Source organism: Rhineura floridana, chromosome 2 (assembly GCF_030035675.1).
Source record: "Rhineura floridana isolate rRhiFlo1 chromosome 2, rRhiFlo1.hap2, whole genome shotgun sequence".
NCBI classification, from domain to species: domain Eukaryota; kingdom Metazoa; phylum Chordata; class Lepidosauria; order Squamata; family Rhineuridae; genus Rhineura; species Rhineura floridana.
Genome location: NC_084481.1, coordinates 130,682,509 through 130,703,035, shown reverse-complemented (window position 1 = coordinate 130,703,035; position 20,527 = coordinate 130,682,509). Strand labels below are relative to the sequence as shown.

At 40.3% G+C, this 20,527-nt stretch overlaps 1 protein-coding gene across 1 annotated transcript in view; it reads right to left on the bottom strand.

Moving 5' to 3' along the window:
* DCDC1 (doublecortin domain containing 1) overlaps positions 1–20,527 on the bottom strand; it is a 574,603-nt gene that overhangs the window by 344,833 nt on the left and 209,243 nt on the right. The gene's annotated exons all lie outside the window — the stretch shown is intronic.

Below are 20,527 nucleotides of genomic sequence, written 5' to 3'. Positions count from 1 at the left end.
TGTATGGATGTGAAAGTTGGACAGTGAAATAAGTGGATAAGAGAAAATTAACTCATTTGAAATGTGGAGGAGAGCCTTGCAGATACCATGGGCGGCAAAAAAAACAAATAATTGGGTGTTAGAACAAATTAAACCAGAACTATCATTATAACTGAGGTTATAATACTTTGGACACATAATGTGAAGACATGATTCACTAGAAAAGACAATAATAGTGGGAAAAACAGAAGGGAGTAGAAAAAGAAGACCAAACAAGAGATGGATTGATTCCATCAAGGAGGCCACAGACCTGAACTTACAAGATCTGAACAGGTTGGTTTATAACAGATGCTATTGGAGGTCACTGATTCATAGGGTCGCTGATTCACAGGGTCGCCATAAGTTGTAATCGACTTGAAGGCACATAACAACGAGAACTCTGACAGAAAAAAGTCCAAAAGGGATCTGTTTTTTCTCTCTCTCTTTTTACACTTTGAACTCTTGATTCTGTCTGACTGTTTTGTGTATCATCATGAAAATTTATAGAGTTGTTAAGCAAGTATTTCTGAGTTCAGGACTATACGTTTTGTAAGGTTTTGTTTTAAAATGAGCTTATAGGAAGCATGGGAATGACATGGAGACATGGATATTTTCAATTTAATATTGTGGAATGTGAAAGAACCATGCTGGCTATAGTATACAGCCACTCTCATGGCTATACATGAAGTACATTAGACATAGGAACTAACACAGGTTTCTTATTCTTCCGATTTCCAAAACTGAGGGAAGAGTACAGGCAATGTAAGACAGACACACTATGCCAAAATGTTTACATTATAAGATGTGAGATGGTAACATTAGCATTAAATGAGGCAGCTTATTTAGTCTTGTTTGTATATCCTTCTATATGTTAAAATCACGTTTCTTTTATCTTTGGATTAAAACGCTCTTAAACACATTTGGATAGTGCTTTACTGTGATACCATTATTTCTCATTATGTGAATACTGTTTGACATTCCAGAGTCATGGGTGTAATTATTCTCTTTATATATGCCATGACTATACAATTTTTTTTCAAATGTACATAGCAGAGGCATAAAGAGAATAATGACACACTTGTTTTTCCAGATGGTTATTAAGGTTACAGATTATTAGTTCAGTCTGTTAAGTCAGTTGTGTTTGTTCAGTGAAAGTTTGCATGTGGACTTGGCAGTTGCATTTTTATAAAAGAAAGAAGCATCAGTTATTATTTGTCACCAATGCTCTGAATATTTATCCATTTACATCAAACATACCTTTTATCAACAAAGTGTATGCTACAAAATGGCTTTCCTATCTTTTTTATTCTTTTGTAAACAAGATAGTTTCAAAGGTCAATCTTCAAGTGACCAAACCCACAATATCAGAAGCTATGTTCCTGAACCATTTCACATTATAATTTGTTTCTATTTCTCTATGCTGCAAAAGAAAAAAAACTATAAAATTCATCATTGTGGATCTTTTTTCTAAAATAAAATCCCTCCCCCCATTCAAATACAATTCTGAAAGAAGACAAAACTTGACCTTTTGTGATCTCTGTATTAATAGGTCTGTTCATAATTCAGTCTGTGTGTGGAGAAGCATCCATGTGGAAACATGGAGGCTATACAACCTTTCCCTTTACACATTATTTATTTAATTTCCCTTTACACATTATCTGACCCTATGAATCCTTTTCACAAAAGAAGGCTTTATGTATGCATATGTTGGGAGGGAAATGCATACTCTCATTGTGCTTCACAAAACAGACACAGTTTGCTCCTCATTCTCCAGGAAAATGCAGTATGGATTTGGGTGGATGGACCACAAGCAACGGGACAAGCAAGGTTGCTGCAATGAAGAGCTCCTATTTTTGTTCTAATGTGTTTAGGTCAGAATTTTTTTCTGTACATGGATGCATTTATTTTGCTTCTGTTTGGTGTTTTCCAACATTCACAGGTGAGCATGTATAAAAGTGGGGGTGGGGTTGGTTACCTCTATCTGTAACATAGTTCCATTAGATCACCAGTAAAAAGCAGCTTGTGGGACTGCTTTTCCCAATATAAAATGTGTGTCTATGTGCCTTTTATTTGCATCCATAGCATACTATTGTATTGATATATAAGCCTAGCATGATATGCACACCCAAGACCAAGAACTGAGCTGTCACAGAAGCAGGATATAGAGGAGTGGTAGATATAGAATGAACTTAGGGTCACCCAGTCTGCTCTCTATGCAGCAATGGCCCAGTCATTCTTTCTCTCAGCCTATCATGCATCATGAAATGAAATTAGTGCCTTGGCTTCTGCTTTGTTTCCTATAATAAACATGAGCATGTTTTATGACCTGTACCAAAAATTGGCTTGGCTTGAGAGCAGCGCCTTGTGAAATATACAAAGCTGTGCAGAAACTAGGCAAGATTTCCAACTCTAAGGGGATAGGCTAGGTGGAAGTGGGCAGCAGATGATAATTCAAAGAAAACACAACTAACAGTATATGGGAAATAGACCACAACTGATTTCTAAATCGTCAGAAAATCACCTTTGTATGTGATCTTTCAGGAAATGTTGGATAACAGTTATAGGATCATAAATGTAGCTTCAACATAGATGATTTGGGGATCCTTCTAAATTAAGCAACTAACTTGAATATTGCACTCTTGTACCAAATGCAAGAATGCAACATATTCTGCATGTGAGGTGAATGCTATAAGAACTCAGGGCTTCTTTTGACATAATGCTGACATTTGTGTATGTTTTTGGAACAAGATCCCTAGAGACATGAAGAACATACATTTAAATTGGTAGGCTATGATCCCCCCCCCCGGTGGGTTAACCTTCAGCTCAGGATCAGGAGCCAAGGGAATCTAGAATCCAGCTCAGAAGTCATTCCAGAAATAACTACATGGAAGAACAGTTCTGATGCAGATGTTTTCACAAGTTTAACCCCACAGGAATTATTTAAAGAGAAGTGAGGTAGAGGCACATGTACTGGAACTGGCATCACAGTTATTGCTTTCTAGCTGTAAAATTTAATCTGGTATAAGCATATAGAGTGGAATCCTATGCTGACACTCTGCTTGCATAACAGCTTTTTATCCAACAGATGTTTCTACTAGCCTCCGGGCAGTGAAGTGGTTTTCACATATTCCTGCTGCATATCCTGAAAAACAAGCTCCAGAGAGTTGTAGGGCCTTCCAGAAAAGCATAGAAAATGGTGCAAAGGGCTACAGAAGAGAGGGGGACAAGTTATTTATTTATTTATTTGCATTTACAGTATATCCCACCTTTTCTCCAACGAGCTCAAGGTGGCACACTTGGACAGCCTCTGAAACAAATGGGAACAGGGCACCAACACTGAGATTGATCACATCAACTCCATTTGGGAGAAAAAATCCCTTTCATTCTGCTTCAGCCAGGCTGAGAGAGAATTCCTTCAGTCTGATCCACAGACAGTACCTGACAACCCACACACACACTCAGCAGAATCACTAAGGATACTAGCTCATTATGCTGGAGGGGGTGTGGGGAGACAGGTACCTACTTTCATATGTGGTGGATGTGCCCAGTCATCCAGACTTTTTGGAACAAAGTATTCCATGATATTAGACAAATCACAAACAACAAATAACACCTGACCCACTCACAGCCCTCTTCTAAGTATTTCAGGGAGACAGTGAGGCTTGCACTTCAAGGAGTTAGTGATCTCCTTTATAGTAGCAGCTCACATCATCATGGCACACCAGTGGAAACAGGTAGACCATGACTGAATGCAAGAATGGTACAAACAAATCTGGGCAATAGCCCTCATGGAGAAACTGACCCAACAACAAAGAAAACGACATAACCCCTCAAAGGAAAATACATTTCACACAAAATAGTACATGTTTATTAGCCATACTGCAACAAAGGAGCATGACTGGAGCCGCCCCTCCACCCAAAACTCCCTATAGAGAGATGTTCCTGGTTGAATAACTCTAGAATCATACCAACTGCATTACCATTGTGCCACACCTTAACATTCCTAACTCCTTTTCATACTGTCATTTAAGTATGTTATCAAATAAAGATATATTGAAATATGAATGTTGTTCACACATTCCTCCTCTTCCTTAGCAATGCTTTATTCTGATCTCTCTTCACTCTGCAATCTCTCTTCTATTCCCCTCTTTCTTTTCTCTCTCTTCTCTCCTCTTCCTCTTCTCTTTCATTACTTCCTGTCCTCCCTCTCCTTGCCTCATTTTCCTCTCTACCACCCACCGTCTCCCTTTATTATTGCCATTATACTTATTTATTTCCTAACTGTGTTGAAACTGTATTTTTTGAATGGTGGGACATCATGTCCCCTTATTTCATGTATTTGAAAAACTTTACAATAAACATTTTCTTAAAAAAAATAAGTGACATACTTGGTTCTCCCACTCCCCATTTAAATGCCACAATAAACCTATGAGGTAGGTTAGGCTGAGAGGCTGTGACTGGCTGAAGGTCACAGAGAAAGCTTCATGGCTGAGTGGGAATATGGACCCTGGTCTCCCAGGTCTTACTCCAACTGTCTAACCACTACACCACACTGACACTCCTCATCCATTAGTGAAGCAGGAGCATTCAGCTCAACCCATATTTTGTATTCACTAATAGGCAAAAAAACTTGTGGTTCAAGAACGTACCTATAGTGATCTTTCACAGTCCAATCCACTTGCTGTGTAGCTTGGAAGAATTTGGTAACGTGCCTATGAGCACATGGTGAGTGGTGACACCTGCCATCTCCAAAGATGGAAACTTACACTTTTGTATGATTGTTGGTGTTCTTCTTACTTTGCTTCTTTCCTGTTATTTTTGTTTCTACAGAGAATCTAACCTTGAAAATTATATTTCTCTCATTATTCATCATAGAAATCTGTCAAATCTATTTTTATTAATTTCAAAGCCTTTTTATTGGTCAATGGCATATGATGGTGAAGACAGCCTTTTGTGTTTCAAACTGGAGATTATGCTCTATTTCTATTTGCAGTTTGATGTAAAATCAGACTGATTACAATATGTTGCTACTTAAGCAATGACTCTAGCTATTGGAAAAAACAAACTTGGCCTGCACAAGATGCATGTTTTCAGCCTGCTAGGCTTAAACCACTTCACTTAAGGAAAGGTGGGCATGGTCAATTAAAAACAGAGCACACATAGAATATTGCTAGAATATATATCACATCACACTGTTTTATCATGTGCAAACTGAGACACTCCTCATGTCCATTGGAAACTATTCTGCAGAACAGTCAATGCCATTATTCCACAATTGTTTTTGGAGCTTTGTTTTAGTGTTGCAAAGTGTTGCACTTCACATATTCACAGAAACAGAAGCAAAAGAAAATCATTTACTATAGGAAACGTCACTAAAATTGCAAAGTAAATCAAACATATTTAAAGTGACTATCTGAACTCTATCAACTGTTTTAATATTGTTGCTTCCTCCCTGCTAAAAGAAGATCAGCACAGCATATGTCTTGTTTATGTTATTTGGGCTGATTGCAGGTGTTGCCACCACCCACCATATGTTCAGAGGCATGTTACCAAATTCTTCCAAGCTACACAGCAAGTGGATTGGACTATGAAAGACCTAATGGTGTTTGCATTTTGACAAATTTGGAGCAGTACAATATCTCAGAGAGGAGGTCAGGTCTCCTGCTCTCCTGGTGCATTCACTATAGCAGCCAAATTTCCCTGCTTTTTAAAGTTTGATAGAAATATCTGTGGGCTATAGGTACATTCTTAAACCACAAGGGTTTTTGCCTTATAGTGAATTTCTCTGCTTTTTAATCCAGGAGGTAAGAAATGGGATCCTGTTCAAATTGCTGAAAATTGATTGATCATTTGCATGCTTATTGAGTTCAGTGAGATTTACTCCTCTGCAGTCATGCTTAGGATAGGTGAAACTGACCACAGGGGATGGAGAGGGGAGCAGGGCAGGTTTGATCATTTGCATGTTTATTGAGTTCCATAGAATTTAGTCCCATGCAATCATGCTTAGGATAGGTAAAACTGACCATGTGGAGGGAGGCCTGGATTGGGCAGGGGAGGAGGAGGAAGGGAGAGGGGAAAGGCAGGTCTGATCATTTGCATGCTGACTGAGTTTAAGGGGATTTCCTCCCGTGCAATCATGACTAGGATAGGTAAACTTGACCATGGGGGAGGAGAAGGGGGAGGGGAGAGTAGAAGGAAGGAGGAAGGGGGAGAGGGGAGCAGAAGGGGGGAAGGAGAGGATTGGAAGGGGAGGGGGAGGGGTGAAGGAAAGGGGAGGGGAGGGGCAAAAGGGAGGTGATGAGAGGGAGAAGGAAGGGAGGGCAAGTTCGATCATTTGCATGCTGATTGAGTTCAGTGGGATTTACTCCCCTGCAATCATGCTTAAGATAGGCAAAACTGACCACAGAGTGGGAGGAGGGAGAGAGCAGAGGGAAAGGGAAGGAGGACATTGCAAGGGAGGGGGAAGGAAGGGGCAAGAGGGAAGGGATAGGTGAGAGGAGGAAGGAAGGGCAGGTTTGAGTTCAGTGGGATTTACTCCTGTGCAGTCATGCATAGGATAGGTGAAACTGACCTGGGGGAGGGGCAGGGGGGTGGAGGAGGGCAGAAAGGGGAGGGGGAGTGAGGAAGCAGGAGGGGAGGGGAGGGGAGGAAATTGGATGGGTGGGCACTGGGCAGAAGGGAAGCCCCTTTCCTTTCCAAAAGGAAAGCATTGTGAACAGTATCATTCTTTTTCAAGGTTTCCCCCACCTTTTTATTCTACAGAAGGCACATGTAGATTCCCACCCAAATTTAAAACAAAGATGTCCCTGGCCACATCCACACCAGACCTTTATTTTACTGTCTAGTCATGGCTTCTCCCAAAGAATCCTGGGAAGTGTAGTTAATGAAGGTTGCTGAGAGTCACTAGGAGAAGCCCTGTTCCACTCACAGAGCTTCAATCAGAACGGCTGACTGTTAAACTCCTCTTGCCACTGGAGCTCTATCAGGGGAATAGGAGTCTCCTCTCAGCACCCTTCACAAACTACACTTCCCAGGATTCTTTGGAGGAAGTATGACTGTCGAAAGCAGGGGTGGCCACTCCGTGGCTCCCCAGATGCTGCTGGACTACAGCTCCCATCATCCCTGACCATGAGCTGTGTTGGCTGAGACTGATGGGAGCTGTAGTTCAGCAGCATCTGGAGAGCCACAGAGTGGCCACCCCTGGTCTAAAGTGAAATCAAGGTCTGGTGTGGGTGTGGCCTCATGATTAGGCAAGCCCAGCAGCTGTGAGTCTGGCTTTTAGAACACTGACAGTTGGTTCCCATGCTTATCACTGACTCCAATGTTAAATTTCTTAAATTAAGTAAAAATCAGCCAAGTAGTTTGTTAATTTTTAAAGTGCAGAAGATGAAGGTCAGAGTATGGAGCAAGGTCAATAGGGTTACACGTACTCTGTGAACATGGCTGATTTGTAATTAATTTCAATCAATTATGAGAACTGACAGAAAAAAGTCCAAAAGGGGTGTGGTGTTTTTCTCTTACACTTTGAACTCTGGATTCTCCTTCACTGGTTTGTGTATCACCATGAAGATTAGAAGGTTGTTAAGTAAGTGTTTCTGAGTTCAGGACTATAAGTTTTGTAAGGTTTTGTTTTGAAATGATGAAATGAGTTTATGGGAAGCATCAGAATGGCATAGGGGGTATTTTCAATTTAACATTGCGGAATGCAAAACATCCATGCTGAATATTTTATACAGCCACTCTTGTGGCTGTATAATATGAGGAACTGAGTATAATATGAGGAACTGAGAGGACTGGGGTGGGTTTGTGTTTTTTTTAAGTAAACTAAGCAAGGTTTTGGATAAAATAGTTGAATCATTTGGATAAAATCTTCAGCTTAGAAAACAAAACCAAGTTCCATTAAATCCCAGCCACTGTTTAAAGAGGTCTAGAAATGAAATATGTTACTGTATATTTACCTTTATTTTTCTATTATTGCTTGAAAGTGAGAATAAGTTCTGAACGTATTCTTATTACACCTGTATTATTAACTAAGAATAACAATTAGCTACAGGATTCTAAATAAATTTGAAGCAAGAGTTCAGACTTCAACCTAACAGCAAAAGATTTTACTAATAGTATTGTAATAAAATTAGTTAAATGTTCTAATCTTTTCTCTGAAAGGATAAGGTTTGGGTACTCCAGAAATCTACATGAAGATAATGCTCCACTTTTGCTTTAAAGCAATTTTGTATTATTTCATTTATAGAATATGCTGTCAAGTTCACAGCATGAAGCTTTGCAAGGAAAAGGCTTGATTTAATAGTTCTTCATTACAATGTTTCCTGCAGAATCTTATGATTAGCACACTATGTCTTGACATTGTAAACTGCAGCTTTTCCATAAAAGCAAGAACTTAGTTAACATTTTTCTTTGGAACAGCAATACAATTGTAATGAAAGTTTAAAAAGGAAAAAGAAAAAAAGAAGTAATGGGTAGACCAGTGCTAAGAGGGGCCAGAAAACTGCAAATCTTCCACATATCTGCAGTCCTGCTGGCCAGGACAGGTGGTGGTGGCCAGTTTTATTTTATTTTGCTGCACCATGTCCAGCTTAGTGCAGCTGATGGGGATGAAGACTGTCAGTCATCAGTGTAGATAATAATGTGTAAATAATACTGAACTAGATGTATTAATGGTCTGACTCAGTGTAAAGCCAGATTTGTATGCGTCTCATATGGTTAATTCCACTATTTAATGAGCCTAAAAAGCTTCACATGGGCACATAAGAACTATCCATCTGTCTTCAACAGAAGGCCAGGGGCAGGTTATGAAAAACAGATTCATGCAAGTGTTTCTACTTATACATTTTTATTTGCATATCTGTAATTGTTAACTTTTGGCAAATCTGGAATAAATGTGTACCTTACAAAAAGACTTTATACACATTTAAGTAGAAGTAGAAGAAAACACATTAAATGAATTTCCTGGGTGGTGTTTAACTAAATCAGGAGTGGGGAACCTCCAGCCTTTTCTGGGCCAATCATGCCCCCCCCAAAAGGTCCAATTTGACCCTGAGGCACACCCACCTTCAATCTGCTCTGCACTTCTCCACACAAGGGGTGGGGTTTGAAGTCACGCTCCCATCTTGGGCAGATCAGTGTGTGCCTTTGGGTTTACTTTGAAGTCCAGAAAATAGCAGCTTCAAAGGAAAGTATCACCTGAAGTTCCTATGACATCAGGTGATTGACAGACGGGCAGCCTTGCCTTTGGATCCAACCCAAAATGTGCACTGATTAATAAAAACATCCATTACATTACAATGTGAAAAAATGTGCGTTTTTAAAATGACATTGTTACACTTGTCACAATCAAGTTTTACGAGAGATGTAACTATTTGAAAATTCCCATAGTTTTTACCCCTCTGCCTCCATCAATTGCATATGGGTGTATACACCCATACCCACATGGGGTATTGTGAAAATAGGTTTGACTGCACCTCCCATATCTCATCCAGACCTTTTCCTCTGCTCCTCATTGAGCAGAAGGTTTACAAGTTATGCATTGCCAAAGAGAGGATTTGCATTACCAAAAGAGGGCAACAATTTGTATAGAATTTGCATATGGTAAGTCAGGGGTTGCCAACCATTTTGGACCACAAGGCACATTTCAAATTTTGAGAGTGCTGGGGGCACCAGACACAAAATGACTGCCATGGGGTGTGGCATAACATAACATGGCTGCCATGGGGGCATGGCATAACACAAAATCAGAGAGAGTAGTCATCGTGAAGCTTTCCCCATAATTATATTTCAATACTAAAGGCTTGACCTGTTTAATTTCTGTCTGCCATACAGCTGTTACAGGCACAATAAACCTGTTTTTCTTCAATGCCAACCCTAAATCAAAGGCTAGGCTGCCATCCTGTACCCACTTACCTTGAAGGAAGCCCCATTAAAAACAAAGAGACTGACTTCTAAGTAGACATGTATACCACTGTATTGTAAATTAACTATACAGTGAATACTTAATTAGTCCTTTAGGGGTGAAGGGGATTCTTTAATATTCACCCACTCTTATTGTGTAGTAGCTTTTGCAGAAAACATATTTTAAGTACTACCTGATCTCAGGCGAACCAGCACAGGAAACATTAATCCTGGTTGCTAGGGGGAAAGGAATGACAAGCTATGGAGATGCCAAGGACCAGGAAAAAAGAAACAGGAAAAGTGCTCCCTAAAAGGGAGGGCAAAGCAGCAGCTCTTCAGGAGTCCAGGGATTTCTACTGCCCAATGTCCAAATAACTCACTTATCAATCCTATCTCTGACTTCATTAATTGGCTAATAACACTGACAGGCAGGTACAGCCAGGCCCGTTCATTTCACATAAATCACTTAGAAGGGTACCTGCACATTTTGCTCTATAACTTTCTTTCTAGGAGGGTGGAGGCATACCTTTTTAAAAAAATGAAAGCTCAGGTTCTGGGCTACCTGTTGGGGGCACCAGTGACAGCCTTTGCAAGTACCATAGCACCTGCAGGCAACAGATTAGCTACCCCTGTGGTAATTTTTAGGTATAGAAGCACATTTAGAAATAATTACTATAATTTAAAGGTACCTTTAAATATCTTAATATCCCATGCAAGTAAAGTAATGCTCAAGATTCTACAACAAAGGCTCTAACCATATATGGAGCAAGAAATGCCAGACATCCAAGCTGGATTTAGAAAGGGAAGAAGCACCAGACATCATATCGCAAACATATATTGGACAATGGAATGGACCAAGAAATTTCAAAAGGAAATCACCCTGTGTTTTATAGATTACAGCAAAGCCTTTGACTGTGTAGATCATGGAAATTTATGGAATGCATTAAAAGAAAAGCAGGTGCCACAGCATCTGATTGTCCTGATGCGCAACCTATACTCTGGACAAGAGGCTACTGTAAGGACAGAATATGGAGAAACCAACTGGTTCCCAATCGGAAAGGGTGTGAGACAGGAGTGTATTTTATCACCCTATTTGTTTAATCTATACGCAGAACATATCATACGGAAACTGGGATTAGACTAAGATGAAGGAGGTGTGAAAACTGGAGACAGAAATATCAATATTTAAGATATGCAGACAATACCATACTACTAGCACAAACCAGTAATGATCTGAAACAAATGCTGATGAAAGTTAAAAAGGAAAGCACAAAAGCAGGACAACAGCTGAACGTCAAGAAGACTAAAGTAATGACAACAGAATATTTACGTAACTTTAAAGTTGACAATGAGGACATTGAACTTGTCAAGGATTATCAATACCTTGGCACAGTCATTAGCCAAAATGGAGGCAGGCATGGGCAGCTATGAGAAAACTAGAAAAGGTCCTCAAATGCAAATATGTATCACTGAACACTAAAATCAGGATCATTCAGACCATGGTATTCCCAATCTCTATGTATGGATGTGAAAGTTGGACAGTGAAAAAAGCGGATAAGAGAAAACTCAACTCATTTGAAATGTGGTGTTAGAGGAGAGCTTTGCACATGCCATGGACTGTGAAAAAGACAAATAATTGGCTGTTAGAACAAATTAAACCAGAACTATCATTAGAAGCTAAAATGATGAAACTGAGGTTATCATACTTTGGACATATAATGAGAAGACATGATTCACTAGAAAAGACAATAATGCTAGGAAAAACAGAAGGGAGTAGAAAAAGAGGAAGGCCAAACAAGAGATGGATTGATTCCATAAAGGAAGCCACAGACCTGAACTTACAAGAACTGAACAGGGTAGTTCACGGCAGATGCTGTTGGAGGGTTGCTGATTCATAGGGTCGCCATAAGTCATAATCGACTTGAAGGCACATAACAACAACAAAGGTACCAGGGTGGGTTTCAACAATTAGAAAATACAGCATTTAAAACAATTTAAAACAACCTGAAATCCTAAAATAATGTATCTCACCATTGTAGGGGAGTCGCCAGGTGACTATATGCCTGCTCAGTCTGCTGACCAGGTTCTGCTAACAGTTGGTGGGCAACTTCAAGGTTTCTGCTCTCCCTTTTTATGGTTCCTTATCTTTAAACCATACTTAGACAGTCCTCAAACAGAAGACATCTATAGAAGACCATAACAGCCCTTCAAAACAGAGAACATTTTTATGTAAAGTAGGACTCATGGCCACCATACTGAGTGGATAGCAGTAGAGTGGATAGTATATGGGAGATGCACACAGATCTCCCATTCTACACAATGGTCCTTGTATATTTTCAGGGCTGGGTGAAATAGGCTTCTTTTGATCCTAAGAGAAACGTCAATGAATGGGTGCTGTGCGTGCAGAAGAACTAAATTGACACAGCTATGGATGTGCCTCCAATAATCAGTGTTTAACCCCAGCCACCACACACAAAAACCGCTCCAAATCCTCAAAACAGAAATTCCAAAATATCTCAGTAACATAATCTAGCTATAAATGGATGAAAATTATTTCTAAATTTGAATAAATTATTTAACTGGGAAAGAACTACAATTCTAAAACTTGATAACTTTTGCAACTAAGATAAAAAACTACGCTGATGTATTCTCAGTGTCGGGGTGAAAACTCTTTTATTTTTCCAGCCCTTGCATAATCAGGCTTTTGAAAAATCTGTTTTAGCTTTTTATTTGTTATTTATTTATTTATTTAAAATATTTCTATCCCGCCTTTCTACCCTAAAATAGGGCATTCAGGGCAGCTCACAATAAAATAATATACAAAAACACACACACAAAATTCAAAATAGATAAAAATACATGAAATATACTTAAGAAATCTAGGGGAATAATATTAAAAGGGGACAAAAGAGGTAAAATTCAAAAAAGGGGGAAAATAAAATCAGCTTCAGCCTCAGCCTTCAGCCCTTCCCAAACGCTCTCTGGAACAGAATGGTTTTCAAAAGTCTCCAGAACACCATCAAGGAGAGAGCAGAGCAGGCTTCTTGGGGTAGGGTACTCCAGAGCTTGCGGGTCATGGCTGAAAAGGCTCTCTCCCACTTGCCTGCCATGGCATCTGACATCTTTCATTCCAGGCATGCAGAGGAGACCAGAGGCAGCTGACCTTAAATCATGGGCAGGTACATATGGGCATAAGTGATACCTCAGGTACATTAGTCCAAGGCCATTTAGGGCTTTAAAGGTCAAAACCAGGACTTTGAATTAGTCCAGAAACAAATTGGGAGCCAGTGGAGTCGACAAAGCACAGGGGTGATATGATCCCCATGCCGCGATCTAGTTAACATTCTGGCTGCCATATTTTGAACCAACTGCAATTTCTGAACTGTTTTCAAAGGCAGCCCCACTTAGAGTGCATTATAGTGTTCAAACCTTGATGTCACCAATGCATGTGTCACTGTGGCCAAGTCAACCACTTCTAGGAACGGGTGCTCCTGGTAGACCAGTTTGAGTTAGCCAAAAGCATTCTTTGCTACAGCAGCCACCTGATATTCAAGCAGCAGGGCAGGATCCAGGAATGCTTCCAAACTGTGGACCTGCTTCTTCAAGGGGACTGAGACCCCACCCAGAAAAGTTTGCAGTCCTATCCCTGGGCACAGCTTTCCCCTTGACCAGCCACACTTCTATCTTGTCTGGATTAAGTTTCAGTTTGTTAGCCAAAATCCTCACAGCCTCCAACCACCAATTTAGGATGAGCACTTCCTCCATGCAATCAGATGGTACAGAGATAGAGAGTTGTGTGTCATCAGTATATTGATGACATTATACTCCAAATCTCCGGATGACCTCTCCCAGCAGTTTCATATAGATATGAAAAAGCATGGGAGACAGAATGGAACCCTATGGGGACCCCATAGGCCAGTGGCCAGAGGATCGAGCAGTAGTCTCCCAGTACCACTTTCTGGGACCTGTCCACCAGGTAGGACCGGATCCACAGTAAAACAGTGCCTCCCAATCCCATCCCAGCTAGATGGCCTAGAAGGATACCATGGTTGATGGTTTCAAAAACCACCAAGAGGTCCAGAAGCACCAAGCGGGATGCACTCCCCTTGTCTGATGCCTGGCGTAGGTCATCAAGCAGGGCGACCAAGGCAGTCTCTCTCCCATACCAGGCCTGAAGCCTGATTGGAAAGGGTCTAGATAATCCGATTCATCTAGGAAAACTTGGAGCTGATCAGCCTTTAATACTAATATTGGTATTTGTATCAGGAGCTAGTCACAGATACTTGTTTAGTTCTTTTTTCTTTTCTGCTGTTTAAGTTTAATATTTTGTGCTGTATTAAGCTTTATGTATTAAATTTTTTTATCCCCCTCTAGGATGCACACCTTAACGTGGTGAAGGGGTTTGAGAGTGTCGAACAAGCTGAGGGCAATGCCATTCAGGAGTCCAGACCAAGAGGCTAGACACCTAGCAGGGTCACCCAAGGCGGAATGGTCAAAACTGAGACACCAGACTAAGATGCATCCAGATTCACAGGAAGGCAATGGTAAACCACCTCTGAATACCTCTTACCATGAAAACCCTATGAATAGACTATCCAAAATGCAACACGAGATAGTGCTGGAAGATGAGACCCCCAGGTCAGATGGCACTAACTGAGCTACTGGGGAAGAACAACGGACAAGTAGCACTGTGACTAATGACGCAACTGGGTCAAAGCTGAAAGAAAGCCCAGAGGCTGATGCGCACAGATGTGAAAGGAGAGTCTGGAGTTGTACAACGTACACAATAGGAACATGGAATGTGAGAAGCATGAATCAGGGAGTTAGAAATTGTCAAGCAAGAAATGGAACGTATTAACATTACAATACTTGGCGTGAGTGAATTAAAATGGATAGGAATGGGACACTTTCAACTACAAAATATTTTATGCAGGAAATGAAAAATAAAGAAGAAACAGGGTTGCTCTAAAGTGAGAAGTGAGGTAGCAAAAGCAATTAGGAGCTATAATGCAAGGTCTGAGCGAGTGATATCAATGAGACTTAATGGGAAACCTATCAACATAACCATCATACAAGTCTATGTTCCAACAGCAAACAGAGAAGAAGAGGAAATGGGGAGATTTTATGCAGAAGTACAGGAAGAAATTGATCACACACCAAAACAGGATGCTCTGATAATAATGGGGGATTGGAATGCAAAAGTAGAGAACAGAGAAGAAATAGATATTGTGGGGTAATGGGGCTTAAGAGATAGAGATGAAGCAGGAGAGCGACTTATTGAATTCTGTGAAGCCAATAATTTGTTTCTTACGAACACATTTTTTTTTGCAACTGAAAAGATGACTGTACATGTGGACATCACCAAATGGTCAATATAGGAATCAAATCGATTATATATTTGAAAGCAGAAGATGGGGAAGTTCCATACTTTCTGTGGGAAAAAAAGACTGGGAACAGACTGCAGTACAGGTCATGAACTAGTAATATAAAAAATCAGAGTAAAGCTAAAGAACAACAACAAAGCAATCATAATGCCAAACATCCCAGAAGAATTTAAAGATCAAATAAGGAAAAGAGTTGAGGCTTTAACCCTAGCTGAACCAGAAAAACTATGGAGTGAAGTCAGAGACATTATCAGGGGAGAATGGAAAAAGATAGTATCTCTAATTAAACAGAAATACCTCAATGGATGACTGAAGAAACTCTTAAAATAGTTAAAGAGAGAAGGAAAGCAAAAGCAAAAGGAGATACTACTACAATCATTATTGTACAGAAATAGAAGAGGATAATAAAAAAGGGTAGAACAAGAGCCCTATTCCAAAAGAGTAGGGATGTTGAATAATCAACAGGGGAACACACTGACTGACCGAGATAAAATAAAAGGAAAATGGAAATAATACACTGAAGAACTCTATAAAAGAGATGCAAGGATGACAGATTCATTCACGGAGGAACTGTATGAAGAAGAACCAGAAATTTTAGAATGTGAGATGGAAGCTGCTCTTAAAAAACTTGGAAGAAAGAAATCACCAGGAATAGATTGCATACCAGTAGAGTTGCTATAAGTTATTGAGATGGAATCTCTCCAAATTTTGACAAAAATCTGGCAACAAATATGGAAAACAATGGCACACAGAGTGGAAGCATTCAGTATACATCCCAATTCCAAAGAAAGGGGATCCCAGGGAATGCAGTTATTATTGAACTATTGCCTTAATATCCCATGCAAATAAAGTAATGCTCAAGATTCTACAACAAAGGCTCTTACCACATATGGAGTGAGAAATGCCAGACGTCCAAGCTGGATTTAGAAAGGGAAGAGGTACCAGAGATCATATCGCAAACATACGTTGGATAATGGAGCGGACCAAGGAATTTCAGAAGGAAATCAGATTACAGCAAAGCCTGTGTAGATCATGAAGCTACTGAATGCTTTAAAAGAAATGGGGGTGCCACAGCATCTAATTGTTCTGATGTGCAACCCATACTCTGGACAAGAAGCTACTGTAAGGACAGAATATGGAGAAACCAAATGGTTCCCCATCAGAAAAGATGTGAGACAGGGGTCCATTTTATCACCGTATTTGTTTAATCTATCTGCAGAACTTATACGGAAAGTGGGTTTGGATCAAGATGAAGGAGGTGTGAAAATTGGAGGGAGAAATATCAATAATTTAAGATATGCATACAATACCATACTACTAGCAGAAACTAGTGATGATCTGAAACATATGCTGATGAATGTTAAGAACATAAGAACATAAGAAGTGTTGCGTGTGTGCGTGTATAGATCATACAGGGATGGAATCCAAGAGCCGTTTAGAACAGGAATAAGATAGGCCAGGCAAGTTTCTTGTAAGAGTCTTTACTAGGCAAAGACATTAGACACAGTTCTCTCTTCACAGACATTTCTCCCCCACTCTGAGCCTCAACAAGATGTTCCCTTATCTACTTCCCAGCCAGCTTCTGACCTTGGCAAAACTGGCGCTCTGTTCTTCCAGCTTAACCCTTCTGCTTCAGGTTTCACTCTCTCTGCTAAAAAACCCTGTCTGTGAGTCTCACAGCATGCTTCACTGACCAACAGCCCCCACCTGAGACTCGCAGATTACAAAACTTCATTGTTCATCATTACATTTCTACAATATTAAACTTTTCAATACAATACATTTCAGTACATGGTTTGTGTTCTTACAGTTTCTATTTACATTTTCAGTTCAGTTCTTGTTCCTTGTTCCTTTATTTACACAGATTTCACATATTCATGTTTGTTCACTTTCATTTGATAATACAGTTACATTTCATTCTTCAACACAAAATTGCCACATTAGATCCATTGTTTCTTTATCTATTGGTCCTTCTTTTTCCCATTCTACTGGAATTTCATCTGTTTCATCATTTTTATGTTGTGTAATATTAAATGTGAATCTCTGAGGAGGTTGACCTTTCGTTGTTCTCTCTGATCTCCTGACATTATCTATTTCCATTTCTTCTTCACTCTCTATTTTACTTGGACCTGCACCTGTGCCTGCACTGGTACTTGGCATGTCTGTATCTTGCATTGCCATGTCTTCACTTCTCAGTCTTTGTACAGTACGTTCGCCGCCGTGAATAAGATCAGTCAATGCAGTTTTTAATGGAATTTGCTGTCCAAAAGGAACATCAGCTGCTTCCTGCTTACTTGCACTATCAAGTATCACTGGTTGACTCTCTCTCCAAGGTTTATCTATCACCTTTATGCTTCTGCTTAACACTACTTGTTGTTTCTCAGGCAACCAAACTCTATAATATGAATTTTGAAATCCCAAAATGTGTCCTGCTTGAGCTCTTGACTGTTTTGCAATATGTACCCAGCATTTTGCCCCAAAACGTTCTATGTGTTTCACCCTGGGTTTTCTTCCAGTCAGTTTCTCATAGGGAGACATGCCTATTGTTCTGTGCATGAGACGGTTCTGAATATAAACAGTGTACAGAATACATTCACCCCAATAAGTGTTATTCATATCAGCATCTGCTAGCATTGCTCTCAATGAATCCAGCAATGACTGGTTCCTCCTCTCTGCCGTTCCGTTGGAGGATGGGCTGAAGGGAGCAGTGAGACTCTGTATTATTCCCTTCTTTTCCAAATATGTTTGAAATGAATTACTGGTAAATTCACCACCTCTATCTGATCTGATATTCTTTATAACAACCCCATATTGTGTCTCTGTTCTCTGTATAAATGCCTTTAATTTCTCTTCTGCATCACTTTTCTTTTTCAATAAGAACACGTGTAAATCTGGAGAAATCATCCACAATCACTAAATAAAACCTTGCTCCACCTTTTGAGCACTGAAAAGGTCCAGCCAAATCCACATGTATGAGCTGATAAGGTTCAGTGGTTGTACTTTCACAGCTCTTATTTACCGGATTCACAGACATTTTTGTTTTATAACATACCTCACATTCATCCACATGCTCACAATGTGTTAACTTCAAATCTTGACTATGTTTTGGTGTGTTTTGTATCTTTTGGAAATGTGCGTGTGCCAGTTTTCTGTGCCATTCATGGAAACAATTATCATGTTTATCTTTATTAACTCCTATCCATGCACACATGGGTTTATCAAGCTTGCACTCAACCATGAACATTTGATTCTGTAATTTCCCTTGCATGCATATTTCACCATCTTTTCCCACAAAACATCTATCCCCTTCAAATGTAACTTTACAACCTATTTGAGCCAATTTTCTCACTGATAGAATGTTATATTTTAAACCAGACACCAGTAATACATCTGTTAATATTCCCAAATTACCCAACTTGAGCGTGCCTGTTGCAATCGCGTCCTGAGTCGATCCGTCAGCCAGATAAAGCTTCTCCTGCGTCGGCTTTGAAGTGTAAAATAAACTAGAGTCTGTGATTAGGCAATTAGACGCTCCACTGTCAAAAATCCACTTAGAGTTAATGAGTTTATTGTCCTCCTTAGAAACAAAGTTCACGCTTGTTCTCTGACTTTCAAAGCCCGTTATTCCTCTTCTTTAAACAATGTCTCTGTATATGTCCACGTGACCCACAAAAATAACATATTTTAGTCTCTTGCCTGCTTCTTTGAGTTTGTTGTTGCTCAGTCACAGTCTCTTTTATCTCTGTTTTCTTATTTTCTTGTCTTCTATTCCACTCTTGTTGAAGTTTCTGTTCCACAAAGTCCAAATTCAGATGTCCGTCAGGTAAAGTTTCCAGACTCGAGACCAGGACATCCCATTTTTGATTAAATGAAGATAACAGGATATAAACCATCTGAATGTCACTATGATGCACTCCTCTATCTTGCAGCTCAGCATTTAATCTACGAAATTCAGCCAGATGCTCTGTCATAGTCACTTCTTCTGTAAAACGCATCTGATAAAGTTTCCGTGCTAAACACAGCCTGCTCCCCGTAGTTTGCTGTACATGAGCGGCTTTTAGCTTTTCCCACATCTGAATAGCTGTCGGCTCATTACTCACCAGCAACAGTTGAGAATCAGACAGCCCCAGAGTAATAAAAGCCTTCGCTTTCTCGTCTTTCTTCAACCACGCTGCTGAAGGAGCTGCCAGAGGGGGGTTTTCTACGACATCATTCAACTCTTCTTTAATCAGAACTGCTCTCATTCTCCATTTCCAGCTGGAGTAGTTTACAGCACTCAGTCTCTCCATCGGCATCCCGGATAACAGATTTACAGCCATGTTGCCCACTCTTACTTGCCTCTTTCTCGCACTTTGTTTCTCTCCGCAACAACGCCACGTCAACAGCTCTCGAACCCGCTACCATGTATGATAAGCTGGGCCCATAACCCCTGTTGCGTGTGTGCATGTATAGATCATACAGGGATGGAATCCAAGAGCCGTTTAGAACAGGAATAAGATAGGCCAGGCAAGTTTCTTGTAAGAGTCTTTACTAGGCAAAGACATTAGACACAGTTCTTTCTTCACAGACATTTTCCCCCACACTCTGAGCCTCAACAAGATGTTCCCTTATCTACTTCCCAGCCAGCTTCTGACCTTGGCAAAACTGGCGCTCTGTTCTTCCAGCTTAACCCTTCTGCTTCAGGTTTCACTCTCTCTGCTAAAAAACCCTGTCTGTGAGTCTCACAGCATGCTTCACTGACCAACAAGAAGAGCCTGCTGGATCAGGCTAGTGGCCCATCTAGTCCAGCATCCTGTTCTCACAGTGGCCAACCAGGTGCCTGGGGGAAGCCTGCAAGCAGGACCCGAGTGCAAGAACACTCTCCCCTCCTGAGGCTTCCGGCAACTGGTTTTCAGAAGCATGCTGCCTCTGACTAGGGTGGCACAGCACAGCCATCATGGCTAGTAGCCATTGATAGCCCTGTCCTCCATGAATTTGTCTAATCTTCTTTTAAAGCCATCCAAGCTGGTGGCCATTACTGCATCTTGTGGGAGCAAATTCCATAGTTTAACTATGCGCTGAGTAAAGAAGTACTTCCTTTTGTCTGTCCTGAATCTTCCAACATTCAGCTTCTTTGAATGTCCACGAGTTCTAGTATTATGAGAGAGGGAGAAGAACTTTTCTCTATCCACTTTCTCAATGCCATGCATAATTTTATACACTTCTATCATGTCTCCAATGTT